The 10124-nt window shown below is 44.8% G+C and overlaps 1 long non-coding RNA gene across 1 annotated transcript; it reads left to right on the plus strand.

Annotated features, from left to right (window-relative positions):
• Positions 1–2785: 2785 nt before the first annotated feature.
• Positions 2786–5544, plus strand: LOC108524732 (uncharacterized). The gene is made up of 2 exons (XR_001884115.1): positions 2786–2968; positions 4686–5544. It is a non-coding gene; the product is annotated as an uncharacterized LOC108524732 (long non-coding RNA).
• Positions 5545–10124: the final 4580 nt, after the last annotated feature.

The following is a 10124-nucleotide window of genomic DNA, read 5'->3' on the forward strand; positions in this document are numbered from 1 at the left end:
TAAAGTTTCCCAGGTGATTCCAATGCACACCCCAGAGCAGTATATTTCAACCATAGGCATGAACCAATGAGACAAATTGTTACCACCCACCCAGGACCCTCCCCTCCCCAGTCCCTTTCCTTCTTACCTACAGCCTTAAGCAACTCTCTCCCAAGAGTGTCCTGAGGCTGCATGGCAGTGGGGCCCTGGGCCTGGTTCCCCAAACCATTTGTTCTTCCTAAGTCTCTGGGCCTGTGATGGGAGGAGCTGTCCTCCCCTTTCTTCCTATCCTTCACTCCTGTTATCCACAGAAGAGATTTTGAATTGGAAGCTTTCTAAGCCATAGCATAATTTTAACTGGGAAATATGCAGGAACTGGATTACAGCCTTGGTTACTAGTGAAGAAGGCAAATTGGAAGCTTCCTAGGCTGTAGCATACTTTTAACTAGGAAATACATAGGAACCGGATTTATAGCCTTGGTTACAAATGAAGAAGGCAAATTCTAAAAGGCATTAAAGTCATTCGATCCCAAGCTATGAAGCAACTGATTAAGAACTGGCTGTGTTCTAGATACTGTATATGCCTAAAAATGTCCAGAGCTTGCCTTGAGGTTTTGTGAGATATTTTAGAAGTTTGTCTGACGACATTCCAGGGAAATAGTCTGACCTTGATGTCAGAAGACAAGTCACACCAGGAATTACAATGAGGCATTACCCTTCTGTTTAGAGAAGACCAAAGGGTGATTTTTAATTCAAAGATTTTCCCATGCCACGTAAGACAGCACTTTATTACCCACCATGCTGAACTGATTCCTAATTGTCCCCATGTCTGCATCTTGTGTCTGCAATTTTAAAGCCTTTGAGGGTAAGGTTGTTAAAGTCTATCCATGCATAGCTTTTGGTTCAGAGAAACTGAAGATTTACCTTAAAAATAAGTTGGCAAGTTTCTGTAGGTGGCAAGGAGATTTCCAGAAGAAAGGAATTGAGACTCTACTTCCTTTCTTTTGGGAGGCTCAGTGTTTCAGAACTCATATAATGGGTTTCAGTTTTAAAAAGCTGATTGACTACAGTTGTTCATTTCTCTGCCCTACCAAAACCTTGCCAAGATGATAGTAAAGAATAAAAATGGGCACAAGGACAAGGAGAACAGGAGGGCAACAGCAGACAAGACATTTAGATGAGTTTTTGGAGGACAAATAGCAAACGAAGAAGTGGTTGCTGACTCAGCGGACAGGAGCAAAGTATAACTTAAGGGTCTGTCATAAAAAAATTGGCATGAAGAGGAACCCAGAGAAATACTGAGAGGCTTGGGATTTGGAGGCTCTGCTGAGAAAAGGGATGAGGCGTTGGTCTGAAAACAAGAGTCACTGGTTGAAGGTCTGCATAGAGTGTGTTGGGATCCTAGGTCCCCTCTTCATCCCACAAAGCCAGGAAGCTGATATTTGAGTTTGTCCCTGTGAAAATGATGGCTCAGGATTTGAAAACCCTAAAGAAAAGCCAATCAGCTGACAGCTCTATACACACACTGCAGAGCTTCCTACAAGACTTTTAGTGCCTCACTCTTAAAATGAATAGATAGCCAAGGATACGACATACGAGGAAAGCTTCCAACATAGGAGAGACAAAATATCCAGAAAAGAAAAAGGAATGTGGGGGAAACAGACAGTATAGGGAACATTAGAAATGATATTGTGGCCAGGAGTGGTGGCTCATGCCTGTAATCCCAGCACTTTGGGAGGCCGAGGTGGGTGGATCACAAGGTCAGGAGTTCAAGACCAGCCTGGCCAATATGGTGAAATGCTGTCTCTACTACAAATACAAAAAAATTAGCCAGGTGTGGTGGCACGCGCCTGTAGTCCCAGCTACTAGGGAGGCTGAGGCAAGAGAATCGCTTGAACCCGGAAGGCAGAGGTTGAGGTTACAGTGAGTTGAGATCATGCCACTGTAGTCCAGCCTGGGCAACAGAGTGAGACTCTGTCTCAAGGAAGAAAAAAAGGAAAAAAAGAAATGATATTGCATCATAAAACAAGAACATGATGCTATGAGAAAGAACTTTAAACCAGAAACAGTCTCTGGGGAAAAAATACATCAAAGTGATGTGGTTAAACCTACAGAAAATTCAGTAGATTGGAATAAGTTAGGGATGATGGAGCATTTGGGGGGAAAATAACACTGCAGAAAAGCATGCAAATGTGAAACATAAATTATAAGCCCTGGAGAAACTAAGGGCCATATAAGAATTAAAGCATAATATAGCCCACTTCTTGATTCAACCATGAAAAATATTTGTATAGCCAGAATGAAATATGGATGTCAATTTAACCAAACATTGTGAAATAACTATGTTTGGAAGATGCAAGAGACAAAATGAGAAGGAGCATTAGTATATGAAAACTAAGTCCTCATCTACCATGGTGGAAGGTTAGTAGAAAATGGCTAAAAATGATAGGTTAAACATTAGGAAAAAAATATAGAAGCAAATACTAGAAGAGCTGGCTAAAAGTTTTGTGGATAGTTGCCCTAGGCAACAGAACTGGAGAATGGGGTGGTGGAAGGCGTGGGTAAAGGCCTTGGGGTTTTCAATATGGGCCCTGTAGCACCATTTGACTTTCAAGTTATGAACATCTGCTACTTGGACTAAAAATTAATTATTGACAAAAGGTACATTGCTAAGGATTGAGACAGGTTGCTTGAAATCAATGAGTAACAATGAAAGATTCCATAGGCTTCCTATGGCACACAGTAAGAACTCAAAAAGTGTCAACAACTATTATTGTCATATAACAATCAGTGGAGAAGCCAGCAGACTTTGCAAGATCATTGCCCGTCCATGACTGGCCTTTGTCTATAACTGGCAGGGATTTCTGGTGTGTCAGCTGCAATATTTAGATCTGGTTGGAGAGCTGGGCACTGAGGCTCAAAGTCAAGAGAAACCCCAAACTTGGGGAAAATAACTTTGTGGCGAAGAACCTTAGCCAAGTGATCTAAGGTTAGTGACCCCAGTGATATCATGTGGCTATCTTCTGAAAGTTTAAAATTATTCCAAATTAAAAAGTGAAAAAAGGTAATAGGGAAAGAAAAGGTAAAAGCTTTAAACAGGCAATTGACAGAAATACAAAGTGGCCAATAAATATATAAAAATATGCCCAGCACCCCCAACCATCAGAGAAATGCAGCACTTAAAATTATGAGGTATCACTTTAGCCCCACCAGAATGGCAAAAGTTGAAGAGAGTGAAAACAGCTATTAGTTATGGGAATATTGGGGTGAGGTTCCCCCAAATACTGTCTTTCTTTATAAGTAGAAATGTTATAGTGCCCCTTTTAGAGATCAACTTTGCTCTACCTTTTAAAATGAAAAAATTGACATACTCTTCCCTTCATGAGTCCCTCTCCTTGGGATCTATCTGATAGGAGCAAGAGTCCATGGGCGTTTAATGACCACAGATTCAGTATTACTCATGGCACCCTGGTTCCAAGTAGCCACCCAAACCCCCAATTAAAATCCAAACAAAAGGAAAACAAACAAAGAAACAAAAACCAGAAAACCACTGGAGACTAAGGTAATTAAAGGGTTAGATCTGTTTCAGAAGAGTTGAAGAAATTTCTAGAATATATTTCTTCTTAATATTTCCCTGCCTCCCTGGTTTCTAGACAAGGTGGTTCTACACCAGGTGGTTTTCAGGGGTTACCTGAAATGGGAAGAAGAGTTGGTGCAGATAAAGAGGCACGCAGAAGGGAAGCAGGAAAGTAAGATAGCAAAAGACTGCATATTTAAAAATATCTCCCAAAATAAAAACAATCTCATTTATGTTAAAGACGTGTATGTATAAAATTTATGTGTATACGAAATATTGTCAACAAGTGGCTGATGGGATCATCTCGGGGTGGTGGGATTTTAAATGATTTTTATTTTAATTAATTAATTATTTCATAAAATTCAGCTTCTGTAGGAAGGTGAACTTTTAAGTTATTTCCTACACTTTTATACTGTTTAAATTATTCCAAAGAGCAAGTGTTAATTATATAAACTGAAACAGCAATAAAGCTGTTTACACAGTGAGAGGAAAAACAACTTATCAAGGATCCCTTAGCCGTGCACCCACCTGGTGATTTCTTTAAAACAAAATTGTAACCAGCCATGTCCTGAAGCAGACATGGTCCTTTATTTTACTATGTGATAAAAGAGGTAGTGTTTCTTTTGTAAATTCAAGCTCTTGCTCTGAGGAGGGTTCCTTGACATTCTGAGAATTGTTAAATACGTGTACATGCCTCGTTGCTAAACCTGAAATCATTTAACAGATTTGGTTATTCTCTGCTCCATTAATTGTGCTATTCTCCCATTGCAGACCAGTAAGCCAGGGCTGAGGGGATCTAAAGCTCCTCCCAGCATCACACAACTGAGACTTCTCCCAGACACATCCCCTGGGAGCTAGTAGATAGACTGGAATAAAAATTCTGAGCCTTCTCAGTCTCCCAAGCCAATCTTTTCATCTTGCTATAGCATAAGCTTCCATGCAAAGCCACCCTCTCCCTCTACTGTTCTCTGGAGCAGAGCAGGTCTACAGGGTCAGGTTGCCGGCTTAGGCCCTTCCGTGAATGCCCCTTGATTAGAGAACCACTATTATTCTCCTCCTCATAGTCCATGGAAAATAAATACAGGAAAGTCAGTCAACTTTCAAGAATGATGATGCTGGCTGTTTTCAGGTCCCAGTCATCCCTGCAGCCTGGCCATGCCTTCTGTAAGCCTGTTTCATCCTAAGCTCTCTGCCAGCAAAACTCTTGCAATAGAAAACCATCTGAAGAAGAGCCAGGCAAGGCCTTGACATCGGTGTTCTGGGCGCTGGGAGTGATCATGAAGAGACTACGGCAGCGGCAAAACAGGAAACATTTTCTCCAGCCTGCCTATAGCTGCTGCCCTCGGGGCTTGCTCTCATACCCAATTTTTAAAAGCAGGCTCTTAGAATAATAAAACCAGAGAATCCTTGAATACAGAACCATTGACTCTTAGAATCATAAGTTATTGAGAGAAGAACTATGAAATTCTAGAATCTTGGCATTGGAAGTTCCCTCCCAGGTCAATGGGTCCTGTCTCCCCACCTAAGCAACAGGTATTTCTTCTGAGGAAACTGGGTGCAGTGACGATGTGGCCACAACACCTTGTAGATATGGGAAGATGTCCAAGGTGGCCACAGTAAGAATCCTTTTATATGTGGTCTCTACCTTGAAACAGTCCATGAGGCAAGAAAATGTCCATGCTTGTCATGACAAAAACTACGACTCCCTGGAAGTCTCTCATACTCTTGAACTCTCTTAAAACTTTATCTTCCCTTGAAGAAGGTTTCAGGAGAAGGAGGAGGCCCTGGAAACTCTTGACAATGCCCTCGGCACTGCTTCCAAGGAGCTCCAGTCTTACAGACAGACCATCCCTGAGAGAAACAAGAGAAAACGGGAAATTCTGACTTCTCTCTACTTCAGAACTATGGACTATTTTGGTTGGCATTTTTGCCCCCCTCCAACTTTTTTTTGGCTTTGCTATCTAAAACAAATAAATAAAAACAGCTGATGCTGTGAACTGTAAAGAATCTGAGCTAATTTGGTCCTCCCCTTTCTCCCATCCATTGCAGACTTCGGCCATGGCGCGTGAGCATTAGAAAACAACTTGTCGCCCACTCAACTCTCTTTCTCATTCTTAAAGGAAAATATTTATATTATGCCACAGAAAGGGTTTCCATGGCAGTGATGACTGTAACACTGTTGCCTTAGCAACCACTTGAGTCCATCTTGAATGATCTGAATCCCCTTCACAGACAAATAAGGAAAATTTGTCAAAAGTGCCATTCCGCTGGTGGGAAGTCCTGGAAGACAGTTTTCTCGCGCCCTCATTCTCCCTCCAGGTCCGTCCCCCCAGCTCCCCAGTACATATCCCCTAACACTCACTAGGGAACTTTCCATATTTGCTGCTCTTTAAAGAGCTTGCCCTTGCCCTTCTCCTAGTGATTAGACCCTAATCCACCATGGAGACACTGCCTGGAGCTCTGCAAAGGGTTAAGGACTGGCGGGCAGAGCCATGCCAAAGACAACAGGAGACAAAATAAATACACAGATCATCCTTTTTATAGAGCCTTGCTCTTGCCCCTGGAGACTGGGTGCTCTTTTTTCTCTGTCAGTCCAGAGCAACTCTGAGGGGAGAGTTTTATAGGAAAGACCAGTCTTCCTTGAGGTGCAGCTCTCAGTCACAACAGGTGGGCAGGTTGCCTCTTGGGCCTCAGTTTCCTCATCTGTATGGAAAACCCCACTCAATGGGGTTGAGTGGAGGGCCCTTCTGGCTCTTACACTCTAGGAATTTGGGGGAATCAAGAATGTATCATCTGGCTGGGCGCGGTGGCTCACGCCTGTAATTTCAGCACTTTGGGAGGCCAAGGTGGGTGGATCACTCGAGGTTAGGAATTCCAGACTAGCATGGCCAATATGGTGAAACCCTGTCTCTACTAAAAATACAAAAATTAGCAAGGCATGGTGGTGGGCACCTATAATCCCAGCTATGTGGGTGGCTAAGGCAGGAGGATCGCTTGAACCCAGGAGGCAGAGGTTGAGAGATTGCAGTGAGCTGAGATTGAGCCACCACACTCCAGCCTGTGCAACAGAGAGGGACTCTGTCTCAAAAAGAAAAGAAAAGAATGTATCATCTTCTTTCTCCCAAAGTCATCAGATTTCTTGAAGCATGCCTACAGAGAACTCAGATAGGACATCAGGACAAGTGACATCCTGGAGTGACAGGGAGCACACCAGCATTCACGGGGAGGTGCGTCTTCCCCCATCACACACCTGGGCACAGGGGAAAAGCACCATCCACCTCAGCGGCAGCAGCGCTAACAGGACCATAGGCACACACTGCAGACCAGGCCACTCCAACTCAACGTCTTTCACTGGAGAAGGTGCCCCCACAGGCTGATTAAATCAATAAATGAGCCCTCTCAGGGAAGCAGCGACTTTTCTCCCAGAGGAAATGTTTTCAGTGCAATTCATATCCATCTCTGGAGTTTTCTTTGCCTCTTTCCTTATTGAAAAACAGCTTGAAAAGCTAGAAATGCTGACCTGTTTTCTTTCATTCATCTTCCTGCTTCTTACTGACAGGGAAAAAGCTGTTTCAAGAGAGAGAAGAGAGCAATTTAAATCATTTTATAATTTTACTAGCCAGCAAGAAAATCACTTTACTGGTTTTGTATGGAGACTAGGAGAAATGGAACAAAACATGGGTGGAGGGGCGGGGAGAAAAGAAAAAGGAGAAGCTGATGCCGCTTTAGGAGGAAGCTGAAATACCTCTTCACCAAACCCCTTCTTGGAAAGTGTAATATCTACAAAAGCCACTTCAGACCTTTTCAGACTTCTGACCTAACTGAGGCAGGATGGCGTGCAGCAGTTAAGAGACTGGGCTTTGGAGTCATACCAAAGTGGGAATGCACTTTGCTCCCACATCCCCTCTTGCCTGCTGGTCACAGTTGATTAGAGTAGGCAGGAGTAGATCCCTGACCTTAAGACAAACTAATCACGGCCTGACCTGATCTAACCCAAAAGGATTGGCTAGGTCAGCTGGTTTTCTTTCCTTAGGAGCCTGAATAGGAAGTCAAGAAAGAATTCAGCCTGGCGTGGTGGCTCACGCCTGTAATCCCAGCACTTTGGGAGACTGAGTGGGTGGATCACCTGAGCTTAGAGGTTCAAGACCAGCCTGGGCAACATGGTGAAACCCTGTCTCTACAAAAAATACAAAAAATTGGCTAAGTATGGTGGTGCGTGCCCAAGTCCCAGCTACTTGGGAGGCTGAGGTGGGAGTATTCCTTGAGCACGTGAGGTCGAAGCTGCAGTGAGCCAAGATCGTGCCACTGCACTCCAGCCTGGCTGACAATGTGAAACTCTGTCTAAACAAAACAAAACAAAACAAAAATAAAGAGAGGGAATTCCCCAGTCAGTGGAGGACAAGTCAGGTCAATAGTGAAAGAACTGAAAAGGCAACACTGGTAGTCACGGAATAAGACTCATCTCATCCAGACCATATCGTGTTCTGCATTTTTGTGAATCTGTTACCAATCTTTAGACTTTGGGATATTTTGCATAAAATCCCAGCTCTTTGGCTTCTCTTAAAAAGCCAGAAGCTCTGTAACACAGGGTCAGCATGTCCTGGCTGCAGTCAGCTGGAGCTAGGGCCTGCAGCTGCTCGCTTTTCCTGGGCCATATGTTCTCCCATCCACCAGCCTCCACCCTGCCTTGTTACGCTCACACTTAGCTTACCTGCCTGCCACATGTAGGCATTGGTGCATGCCTGTGTAGGTATTGGTGTGTGCAACACCTAAATTAGAGGGAAGGTCCCTAGCAACTGCTTCCTGGAAACTGAAATTGCCTTGAATACAGAGCTGGAATTACTGAGGCAAACTTTAATATAGTTTCTGGTCCCAGATTTCCCAGAGGCTCCCCTTAATCTTCTATGTGGAGGCTTACAATAAATCCTCTCTACCAAGCTAGCTTGAATGGGTCTTTATCCTTTGCAATAGAACAAGCCCCACGTATACAGGGGTAATTATTAAATTACCTCCCCTTCTCTTCCCAGCTCTCTCAGAGGCTGCAGTTTTGTACAATGGGCTGCTGTCTGAGAAGAATTCTAGGGGAGACTGGCTGACAATTGGGAGATGTAGTCCTGAGGATTAGCTGGGCACCAGGAACCAAGGTCAGGCTCACTTTGCCAGGGGAGATATAGGAATGAGAGCTCACTCACGGGCCAACAGCTTGTGAAAAATACCAAAGTAACTCCATAGGTACCTACCCGGGATTCTCTGGAGCCAGATGTAGGCAAGGCATAGATTGGTCCTCTGGACATAGGAAGCCAAGAGTGGTGTCCAGTAGGACTTTGGGGAAGCTTAGTCACGTGAGCAATCAGAACCAACCTCAGCCCTAGCCTTTGGAGGCCTCCAGCTGGACTGTAGGAGGAGCCCAAGGCAGCTGGAGTTCTCCAAAGAACTTGAGGGGCTCTGGACAGAGGTTATTCCTTAACCAGTGTGAAAGTATATAATATGTGAGCCACTGGTATGGTCCCACCTGTGACTGCGGGGCTTTAACTCAAAGAATAATCATTCTTTAAGTAGTCATGATGGATATTGGGCCTCATGGTTACCAGGTTGCTGTGAGTGCAGCATTGGTACCTTAATGGGTTAATGCTGGCACAGCCCTGGGAATCTTCCTTTGTTATGTGCACAGGGATCTCTGGAAGCCTGGCTTTGGCAAGGATTTGGGTTCAGAGATGTGTGTGAGCTCCAGGATATTGCAGTTTCTTATCACTGACTCTCAGGTACTCTGGACATGAGCCACACATCTCAGCCACACAAAGACAGTGAGGTCTTTATCTTGTCGACTAGATTCATACTGGGGGTATTGTGTGGATCAACACATAAGCAAGATGGAGAAATAGGATTTTCCAGTGCCCATCTATCCACAGAAACATCAATTTGAACAACTCTCCATGCACGGAAATGCCCTCAAAGAGCTAAGGAAACCAAGTGAGAGATTATAGCAAGTGGGTTGTAGCACAGAAGTAAGAGGTGTTTAAGAGGGTAGGAAGGAGAGTCTGACATCACCCAAATCCCCCCTCCCCCAAGTCCAGGCAGCAGAGGGCAGAAAGACACCCTCTATGTTGGGGAGGGAGAGGGAAGTGAACACCTGACTTTGCCTTGGAGCCTAACACTGGACCCTCTCAGTAAAACTCAGTACCAGGCAGGACTCCACAGCCCAGCCTCCAGGCCAATACCCATGGACTAAGCCTCCAAACCAGCCCTGGTGCCAGGAGGGATCCTGCAGCCCCAGGCTCCAGGCCTGCATGGTGGAAGGTCTCTAGGCCCGTGCCACTGCCAGGCTGACCCCAGTGGCCCCAGACTTTGGGACTACCTAACACCAGGCCAACCACTACAGACTCAATATCCAGGCCCTGGACTCTGGACCATCCCCAGCACTAGGCTGCCTCTCACAGCCCTGGGCTTCAGGCCTGCCCCAGCACCAGGTTGACCCCAGAGCCCTAGTCATCAGGCCATCACCTATAGACCCAGCCTCGAGACTAGCCTTTGTGTTCATAAGTTCTTATCACTTAGCTCTCACAAGTGA

Source organism: Rhinopithecus bieti, unplaced genomic scaffold (assembly GCF_001698545.2).
Source record: "Rhinopithecus bieti isolate Rb0 unplaced genomic scaffold, ASM169854v2 scaffold_2432, whole genome shotgun sequence".
Taxonomy (NCBI): domain Eukaryota; kingdom Metazoa; phylum Chordata; class Mammalia; order Primates; family Cercopithecidae; genus Rhinopithecus; species Rhinopithecus bieti.